The following is an 11,062-nucleotide window of genomic DNA, read 5'->3' on the forward strand; positions in this document are numbered from 1 at the left end:
GGGAGAAATATATGGAATACACCTTTTCACGCAGAAAGCTGAAGAATTTAGGCTACATTCATTGAGGAATCCTGTACATTTTATTGCACATGGACTTTGCAATATTTTGGCTCACTGACGACCACTTTTAGCCTAATTGTCCACTCATACCTGCCGAGGTGTCGTTTTATTTTACCTAACGAAATTGTCAATATTTGACATAATTTGATTCAACCCATGCCAAGATTTAATTGTTCACACCAATTCAAATTTAAATTTTCCCAATGTCAAAGACCGAAGGTGAATTAGCCTACATTTTTTATGAGCTATTGCATGTGTAAGTGGTTAAGCCATGCAGTACACCTGCTAGAATAAAAGACCAAATTCAGAACAAAAACGTCACTTTATTAAACAGTAAGAGCATCAAACACGCATATGAAAAGAACAGTGAGGGCTCCAAATGCCCATATGAAATGAACAGTAAGAGCATCAAACATGCATTTGAAAAGAGCATAGAACGCTGCGCGAACATAAAAGGAACAAGCGTTCGAACATTAGCACACAACTGACTAGCCCCAACGACCGTTAGGCCGTCACCCCTCAATGTCCTCGGGATCTCCCAAACAGGTCATCCAGACCAAAGTCCTCCTGGCCACCTTGCTCGGCGTGCGCAACGGGCGGATCAGCGGGTTCTGCGGACCGCGCAACCACGAAACGCTGGACCAGGCCCTCCCCATTCGTGGTGACCTCCAGTTCACCCTGACCCAACACGTGCTCCTCCAGGACAGAGCCATTGTGTGCTGAAGCAGAGAGGAAATTGTCCCGAACGTACTGGAAGACGGCAGAGTTTGTGAGGGTGCCAGACAGCTCCTCGCCATCGCCTCCCATGACGATGAGCACACCAGTGTACTGGAAGGTGTAGGCGTTGGTCCGTTGCAGAATCTGGCAGTGCTTGCCACGGTGAGTGGTGCTTCTCAGGGCCAGGCTGTCCTGCATGGCGTGGCACCTGCGGCACCAGGGCTTCGCCACGATCTGCACGCCCGTCACCTCCCCTCGTATGGTGTGCTCCACTCTGGCAGACAGTGGTGCCATGGACGATGGCTGGCCGACCTCCGGTATCGCCCGGATCCCCGTGGCAGGAGTGATTGTGATGACTGTCAGATTGCCTTGCTTCCTGGTAGACAGGGCCTCGAACCGGTATGACTTACCCTCTCGGACGGAGACGATCTGGACCTCCCACACACTCAGACGTCTGGCCGGTGGGGTCGCACACCGTGAAGACCTTCACCTCTGTGGGCACACCGTTGACGGGCACCACCCGGCTGGCTGTCGCCTGCACAATTTTCAAGTCCATCACGCCCACCTGCAAACACAGAACACAAATAAGGCCGGGTCAGATTCCAAGGTGCGCATGAAGAAGCACATTTTTAAAATGTATGCTTCATTTCCAAATGCGCCACACTTACTCGTTGCCGAGGACCCAGGGCCAAGACCTCAGCCACGGTCCTCTTCTTGGACGAGCGAAGCTCCGGGTGCCCGAATGACAGGTTGTCCGCCGCCTCCACCCGGCTACTGGGAAACACCATCACGTCGTAACTGCCGGCATCAGCTTGACCTGCAAATACAGAGGGAAAGAGAACATCAGGATTTCCACCTTAACCACTCATCGCTGCTTTACCCAAGGAGGACGCTGGAAGGAGAAATGAATTACTGATGTCCTTGCGACAGTCCACGAGCTTCACCGCCTGCTAGTTGTCGCTGGCCTGAACGAACACAGCCCTTTTTTCCAGCGAGAAGCAGACGACGCGCCGGAATTCCTCCCTGCCGGTCTGCAGAGTGGCATCGAAGTACCGGTTGTTGCGGGACCCCTTGACTGGGGAGACGGCGTGAAGGTAGCCGGCTACAGGCTCGCTCTCGCTGCAGGGACGCTTGCACGGGCTGGACGTTGCCGAAGTCGTCTTCATGTTCTCGTGTGCTCTCAACCTGCCAATCTAAGCCTGCCGATTTTGCTTCTTCTGTGCTCGCTCGTCTGTGAATCTGATACTGCCGATTTGCTTCTTCTGTGCTAGCTTGTGCGTCTACCTAGCCAAGCAAACAGTGCTCGCTGACCTGCCGGTTAGATTGCTGCTTCTGTGCTCGCTATAATGGATCTTGGAAGTGTTGCTGTTTAGCATGTAGGCCAATCGTCCATGCTACGAGTGACTTGGGATAATTGCTGCCTTTTGAAGCGCAATATTAATTTGCTCTTCCAATGTTAGATGTCTTCGGCTGAATGCCTGTCATGAAAATGACATTTCAATGACTGAAATTGTTGCGGTCTTCATCAACGTATACGAGGAAACCATCAGACTTAATAAATATCCACACCACACTTCTTTCCAATGGTGTCCACACACCTCATTCAACCTGGCAGGCTGCACAAGCATTAGCGTACTGGGCTAAGGTCTCTGACAAATATCATTCAATAACTTTACGGTGCAGTAGTTATAAATGGCAATCAAACAAATTAATCAAAGACCGCAGTGCATGCTATATGAGGCAAGTCCCCACCCGTTTCTCCCCATGGCCTTCACTTTAGGCTACCTAAAAATGCGTATGCTATATTTCACAGCTCGTTCACTACGTCCCCAGCATTAACTTCAATTCAAGAATGGAAATCAGCCCGTAACAATAGTGTCACAGAAAATGCTGTTCCAATGAAGTACACTTGTGTTGCAGATATTTAGGCAACAAGAATGCTCTTTGCGTTTGGTTTAAAGCTCAGTTTAGATTTGTGGAGATAAGCTATGTAGGAGGAAGTAGCACACGTACATCATTTGTTAGCTTAATTGCTACTGCTACAAAAATGTCCATACAAGAGTCATCATATTTAAGCAGTCTCTGTCATACAACACCTGTTTGTCTAGAGCTAATTAACGGATTGATTTGACCCAGTGGAAATATTACAGGATATTGGCCACACAGTGCCACGTCTGCTCAGCTCGCCAAGAACACATCAGTCTACAGCAGATGAGACCTTGACATTGTGGGTTTAGGTTTTCTGACCGGGCCTGTTTTTCTTTCACTGTTTTTAATTTTACAATTTTTTTTTTTTTTGCCTCCAGTGCCCTCGCAATTGCAACCTTGTTTTGTTCAATGTTTTAGTTCCATACTATCTTGCCTGGCTGTGACGAGTGCAAGTTGAAGTAGTTGTATTGACTGTGGCTCAATACGCTCTTGCTTTTACTCAGTTGGTGATTGGCTCTCTTGTTTTGCTCGGTAGCCAATCAGACAACAAGAAGAAAAGCCAAGTTTGATCATTACGTTGCCCTTGGTTTCTTCAGCGCGCAGTAACAGAATTGCACCGATGCATCGCTCTTGCTGTCCTTCCTTCAGCTGCCTCTGTGCCCACCGCGTACATTTAGATAATTAGTCCCGTGTACATTTTTGTCAGTAAAATGATTTGAGTGATAAACCACAACAGAGGAGAACAGTGACTTATGTTTTTCATATGCCCTCGTCCATCAATCAGTTATACTGTAGCCTAATGTGGGTATGCACACTTTTTTTTTTTTTTTTTTTTTTTAATTTATTTATTTATTCATTTAAAGTCGAAAGATCATTGAGGGCACAGCCCTCATTTACAATGCTGTCGAGTAAAAACATACATATAAAACATGTACAGCATCACAACAAGCTATTAATTAAAAAGTACATGAATGTGATAAACATCTAAGCATGACTTATAAAATGTTCTAATGACACAAGTATCAAGACCAACACTTCGTTGCAAGGCATTCCATGATGAGGGTCCACAAAAACTAAAAGCAGTTTTGCCCAGCTCAGTACGGGCATAAGGTACCTCCAGCAAAAAATTGCTATTGCAAGTTTGGTAGGGGTTAGAATACCCAACTAAAAGAGATGAAATATACAATGGGAGCTTGCCAGTAAGGGCCTTATAAATAAACAAATAGATGCATATCCCTTCTTTCAGAAAGAGAAGTCCACCCAACTTTGTCATATGAGTGTTGTAGGCATCTCCAGTAATAAATCTAAGTGCTGAATGATAGACACTATCAAGTGCCTTGAGATTAGTGATAGAAGCATGCCTATACAGTAGATCAAATCTCCATAATCAATAGAAGACAAAAAAGTAGCTTCAATTCTCTTTTTACTACAGAAAACTGGAAAATAACATTTATTTCTGTGCAGAAAAGGCAAAAAGTAAACAATATTCAAATGAGGGGAGAAATATGGAATATACCTTTTCACGCAGAAAGCTGAAGAATTTAGGCTACATTCATTGAGGAAACATGTACATTTTATTGCACATGGACTTTGCAATACGACACCTGTTTGTCTCAAGCTAATTAATGGATCGACTTGACCCAGTGGAAATAATACAGGATATTGGCCATACGGTGCCACGTCTGCGCCTGTTCAGCTAGCCAAGAACACATCAGTCTACAGCAGATGAGACATGGACATTGTGGGTTTAGGTTGTCTGACCGGGCCTGTTTTTCTTTCACTGTTTTGTTTTTTTAATTTTACAAATTTTTTTTTTGCCTACAATGCCCTCGCAATTGCAACCTTGTTTTGTTCAATGTTCATTTAGTTCCATAGGCTACTATCTTGCCTGGCTGTGACGAGTGCAAGTTGAAGTAGTTGTATTGACTGTGGCTCAATACGCTCTTGCTTCTACTTGGTTGGTGATTGGCTCTCTTGTTTTGCTCGGTAGCCAATCAGACAACAAGAAGAAAAGCCAAGTTTGATCATTACGTTCCCCTTGGTTTCTTCAGCGCGCAGTAACAGAATTGCACCGATGCATTGCTCTTGCTGTCCTTCGTTCAGCCGCCTCTGTGCCCACAGCGTACATTTAGATACTTAGTCCCGTGCAGGCTTTCGTCTAAACGGGGGAACAGGGGCGCTGCGCCCTCTTACTCTCGGTGTGCGCCCCCTTACCGACTCCGTGAAAACATCCCAGCAACACTGTGACAATGTGTCTGATCATCAAATACGTTATAATTGCTCCAAAAATATTCCAATCATAGTAGCTACACCGCCAGATGGTGCAAAAACAATCCGAATTGGCGTTTTCCAGACTGAGGCGCCATGTTTAGTTGTTTACTTGTCGCGGCTGCTCTCGCGAGATTTGACATGGGTTACATACAAGGTCAGCTGACTTGTAGAGCGAGATTTCTCGAGACTGAATGATCTTTCACCCACCGGCGCGGGAGCTTTTGACAGAAGTAGTTCACGAGTTGTTTTTGTTGACACTTGGGCATTTAAAGATGTCATCCCGCGGCACGAAGCGGAAGAAAGCCAAAGACTGTCCGGGGCAGAAGAAGATTAGGCCCCAAAAAAAAAAGTGTTTCCGGTAACATGAAATACTAAAATAAGGTCGGTAGGTAGGAAAGGTGTTGGTTTTTTTTTTTTTTTCTTCTTAATTTTTTTTTTTTATTTTGTTCGAAAAAATTAACACAAGTAAACATCTTACAAAATAGCATTTTGGCACAGAATCCTTTATACCACACTTCATCATAAAATAAGTGTTTTAAATCTTTAAACGAATAAAAAAATATCGCGAGAGTTTGAGTTGTGATCTACGGAAGCGATATTTCATGATATTTTCATGTAATAACGTGAAAATAACGTCCTAGGCTACTTCCATTAAAAGCAGACGGCCTAGCCTACTGTAGAACTTGGGTCGAGCACAAACATGGCTGAATCCTGAATGACTCCTATTTGTATAAATAGGGGACTACATAGGTGGCAAAATGTAGTGTTTTTCCCTGCCATGGAAGTGCACTCATGTACTGAAAAGGAAGCAATTTGCATTACAGCCTTGAATGAGGATTCAAAATGGTGGCTCGGCTCAGTTTATGCAGGAGGGCTGATAGAAGTGGCGAAACATTTTACTTTATCGTTTCTTTCACAACTTGAATGCGTTGAAACAAAAAATTATGACAAACTAACGCCGCTTACACTAAAATATCGAGGGAAATTTGTAATAACTTTACGGTCGGCAATTTCGACGCGGAAATTCTCGATTGGTCGGGTTACCGGAAACTTTTTTTTTTTTTTTTTAATTTGGCCTTACTACTTTCTTTTTCAATGTTGACAGACAATCTGTTACAATTTCCCTCTCAGATTGCTCCAATGAGACATTCTGAGGCTTTTTTCAAAGTCTTTGCACGGCGGGGGGGGGGGCAACCGGCACCCCCCCCATGGTAAGCGCCCTCATACTAAATTTTTCTAGAAAAAACCCTGCCGTGTACATTTTGTCAGTAAAATGATTTGAGTGATAAAACACAACAGAGGAGAACAATGACTTTTATGTTTTTCATATGCCCTCGTCCGTCAATCGATCAATCATACTGTAGCCTAATGTGGGTATGCACACTAAATGATATTCAAACGAAGGGAGAAATATGGAATACCTCTTTATGCAGAAAGCTGAAGAATTTAGGCTACATTCATTGAGGAAACCTGTACATTTTATTGCACATGGACTTTGCAATATTTTGGCTCACTGAAGGCCACCTCTAATTGTCCACTCATAGCCTACCTGCTTAGGTGTCATTTTATTTTACCAAACGAAATTGTCAATATTTGACACAATTTGATTCAACCCATGCCAAAATTTAATTGTTCACACCAGTTCAAATTTAAAGTTAAATTTTCCCAGTGTCAAAGACCGAAGGTGAATTAGCCTACTTTTTTATGAGCTATTGCATTTGTCAGTGGTTAAACCATGCAGTACACCTGCTAGAATAAAAGACCAAATTCAGAACAAAAACGTCACTTTATTAAACAGTAAAGGTGATGAAACACGGGGCAACTTTTTGGGCAATGTTGCTGAGCAATGTTGCTGGCAACGGGCAACTAGGTGAGACACAGGGCAACTTTTCAGGGCAACTAACAATGGGCAATGGCAGTTTACAGTTGGCTAAAAAAAATCGATGTCTTTAATTTTTGCTGTGACCATTTAATCAAGCTGTCTGTTGTTTTTTAGAGCTTTGGTGAAGTAAATTCCTCCATATAGAATATTAAAATAACTTACCGGCGTAAAAACAGATGAGGAGTCTCTCCATCTCTTCACTCCACTGACACTGAGCGGCCGCCATATTTGTTTGAAATTTCTGATCCAAACCTCACCGGAGGTCACATGACTCGATACTCGCGTTCTGATTGGCTTATCTCAAAGCTGCCAGAGATTATCAAAACCATTCAGAAAGAAACAATGTTGCCCAATCTCAATAGAAAAGAGTCGAAACGCAATTGCTCAGCAACATTGCTCGGCAACATTGCCCAAAAAGTTGCCCCGTGTATCATCACCATAAGAGCATCAAACGCACGTATGAAAAGAACAGTGAGCGCACCAAATGCCCATATGACAAGAACACTGTTGAGAGAATAATCACCAGTTTGTTTGATTTGACGTAACCTACCATGAATGTAGGCCAAAAGGTGGTGATCAACCATAGAGGCTTCATCTACAATCAGCACTTGCAAGCTCCCCATTTTACTTCGTAAAGAATTGACTTTCTCATTGCTCAGAGGTTGATAGGGCAGTCGGACATTTGCACCTATTGAGAATGTGTGGTGAATTGTTGCAGCGCCGATGTTATATGCAGCTACCCCTGTGGGTGCAGTAAGAAGCACAGTGAGATCCTCCGGATTTTCAGCAATCTGTGACAACAGCCTTGTAGATTCATAATGAATTGCTTTAATTAGATGGCTTTTGCCTGTTCCTGCTCCACCAATAATGAATAATCGCAACGGTTCAGGATTCTGTCCAAAAAGTTTCTGCAAACACCACTGGCGAACGGCATAGAATATTGCAGACTGCTCCTCGTTCAATGACCGTAATAAATCCAATGCATCTTGTCTGGGCATAGTCACATTATTAGTCTCCAACAAGCATGCAGTCTGTGGGTTGGCTGTCAGGTCAGGGATAAGTTCTGCAACGTCATCTTCCTCATCTACAACTTTCTTTCCTCAGCTCCAAACAACAAAGACGCTCTTCCTCTGCTTGTGGAGCAATTCTGGACCAGGCACATTGTAAGTCTGGGTTGGTTTCGTGCAACTGCTTAGCTCTGTCAATCTCATCACTCTCTTTTTCAAATAGAGCTCTGTTGTAATCCACAATCGACTTCACTGTTTGAACTTTGCCACCACATCCAACTGCTCCGTTCTTGTAGAAATGTTCATATATTTCATATGGGGGAGGTTTGAGATGGCAGACTTCGTAGTGAGGCAAGAACAGCTGCAGTAAAGAATGGAAGTATTTTTCTGGGTCTCTTGTGGGAGAAAATCTGGGATACTGCACTACAGCAGGCTGCGTTCAAATCCTCCGTTTCACAAAGCTGCAGTTATTGGTGAGCTCTGTCGTGTGTATCTCGTTCTGTTGGAGCCTGAGACTTTGAAAGAACTCTGTATTCGGAACAAAAACTGGCCAAGCACAAGTCTTTAAACTCTTCCGATTGAGGTCTGTTCTTATATCTCTCAATGATATTGGTCATCCAAATGCTGGTACTGTCTTCACACTGTTGCTGAGCTTTAGCTTGGAGCACGTGCAAAGGTAAACTCATTCTTGGAGGATTTTCGCCAACGGGAATGAACTGTACATCACGGGAGCATTCTTTCAAGTGCATATGTGTTAAGCGATAGACCGCCTCTTGAGCTGAGACCTCCCTGTTTTGTAGGTACACACTTCCGAGCTGCTTGAACACTGCTTTTGCATCCAGATTGCCATTCATTGCCTCATTTTGAGCACGTTGTAACAACAGACCCATTTTCTGCTCTGCCTTTGTGATGTAGGACAGTATATACACAACAACAGAATATGCATCTGTGACATATTGAATGTCCATATTGCCTTGCCAAGCACGAAGTAAGTCTTCATTGTACTGGTTCACCCAAATGTCTGCAGGACTTCACATTAGGACAGTGCTTTTCTTTGTGGAACATATACTGTATGAATGTTCAAACACACTTTGATCTATCCCCAGAGATTCAAAGAAGGCATCAGTTGTCTTGAAATTAAAATGAGGTCTAGTTAATGCAGATCTCACTTCCTTCATGACTGCAGTGGCACGTTTAGTTTCATCACTGTTATTCGACTCATCTGAATTTTCTCTTGTGATGAAAGTACGGTTTGATGGTGGTAATGGGAAATGGAACCTGCACACGGTGTTTTTCTTACGGCAAGTTTTGGAATGTCTCGTGCTGTGCTTTTGAACGCTGTTCACGGTCTCAAAAAGCTTTATCGGTTTCCGGTGGAAGTTGACATGTGATGTATCGGTCAATGAAATCAGCCACTTGAGCATCACTGTCTCTGTCGACCTTTGGAGCATTTTCAACCCAGAAAAGGCAGTGGATGTGAAGAGAACCACGTTGTTGAAATTCGACACGATAGAAGTAGTCCTTCATCTTCCCTGTAGGTGCAGCTGGTGACAAAATTACATCTCGAAGAAATGAATGCCAACGGTGATCAAATATCCGTGCTGCTGTAACAGGGTTTCTGCGTATGAGCCCACATTTATCTGACCAGTCGAGATCATCAACAGGTGTTTGCTTTCCTTCCAGTCTTTGAATTGAGTTCAACATCTCGGGCCACCTCAAATCGGCAGAACTAAACGATGCAAAGAATGTGGGTATGGAGAGTTGTCTTATCATGGCAAATAAATCTTTCTGCACAGATATCCAGTATGGAGGTGTGCCACGAATACCACGCAGAAACTTGTATCCTTCATCATTCCGCAACATTTGATTGAGTGAGTCAGAGTTTAATAACATGCCTGGTGATGCATCTTGCGAGGAATCTCCTTTGCGTAACGCCACTGATACACTAGACACAACTTGATGTACCTCTGACCTGTATTGTGCATAGAAAATGAAATGTGTTGCGTGCAAAACGTCCATCAGCATTCAGAATGCGTGTATTCAGGTATCGTGACAATGTTATTTTTGACTCTCTTTCATCATGGAATGTAGGCCCACCCAAAGGTTATAGGACAGGAAAACATTTTGCCTCGTTGGTTTTATCAGACAGCAATCTAACTGGACTATTGCCTTCACCAGGTGCCATGTTCAGTATGTGCTGAAAATTTTGATCAATAATTTCTGAACCGACATCAACAGGTTGTAATGAGGTGTCTGACACAAGCCCAGGCTGGTCTTTTATGTAGGTCAAATCTTCCTCTGCTTGTTCTTCTTGAGCATTTTCATCATCACTGTTATCAACCGTTTCCTGTTCGTCATTATCAACTTCATGTGCATCATTGCTATCCAGAGGGTTTAACCATTCATCATTCGAAGTGACATCATACCACTTATTGTTTGCTATCAAATACCTTGGTGCATTTCTGACATGGTCGGTGTGGACATGGAGGTATTCACAGTGCGCTTTGTAAGAAAGTTTCCGTTTGAGCTTGACTCGTATCATTTTTTGACATCACCATAGGTTATCATATGGGCTTGATATGGACAGTTTAAAATTCAAAACGAATTAACATAACCAACAAGCAGACAGAAACCTTCAGAGGCTCACAAATCTTTAGGCCTATAGGCTCATTTTGTGTGGGCATTTTTGTAACAGTTTCTCTGTGACACAAAGCAGAAGTGCACCTTGCACTTGTCACAGAAGATGTGGGGTTTTCCTCAACAGCCTGCAGTTTGCACTTTCTTGCCTCTTTTTTTGCATCATAATTTGGCATGAGCACTAAAATAGCCCGTAGTTACAGATAGCAGGCCTTCCGTTGGTGCAGAAAGCTGCTGGTAATTGTTTTAACAGTAGTCAGAGGTGGGCAATTCCATGTAAATGTCAACCTCACCATGCAAAAATAAAGCAACATGTAATACATCAAAACCACTCCCAGAGATATCACCTAGGCCTGTATTTTACAGATGTGAATAAGTTGAACCAATTTGTCACAAGAATTGTTCCCGTCGCCTTAATATGTCAGTTTTTCTTTCTTATAATGTAAAACCCAAGCTAAAATCAACTTTGATCATGTACAATTCTATATTATTGCCACAAGCCACAGAAATGTATGCTAAAATCCACAAAACAGCAAAAACAAGAGCCATCCTAAATATT

The 11,062-nt window shown here is 43.3% G+C and overlaps 1 pseudogene; it reads right to left on the reverse strand.

Annotated features, from left to right (window-relative positions):
• Positions 1 to 1,183: 1,183 nt before the first annotated feature.
• LOC132900204 (uncharacterized) lies at positions 1,184 to 10,408 on the reverse strand (annotated as a pseudogene).
• Between the last annotated feature and the right edge of the window lie 654 nt (positions 10,409 to 11,062).

Source organism: Neoarius graeffei, chromosome 16, assembly GCF_027579695.1.
Source record: "Neoarius graeffei isolate fNeoGra1 chromosome 16, fNeoGra1.pri, whole genome shotgun sequence".
Lineage (NCBI taxonomy): Eukaryota > Metazoa > Chordata > Actinopteri > Siluriformes > Ariidae > Neoarius > Neoarius graeffei.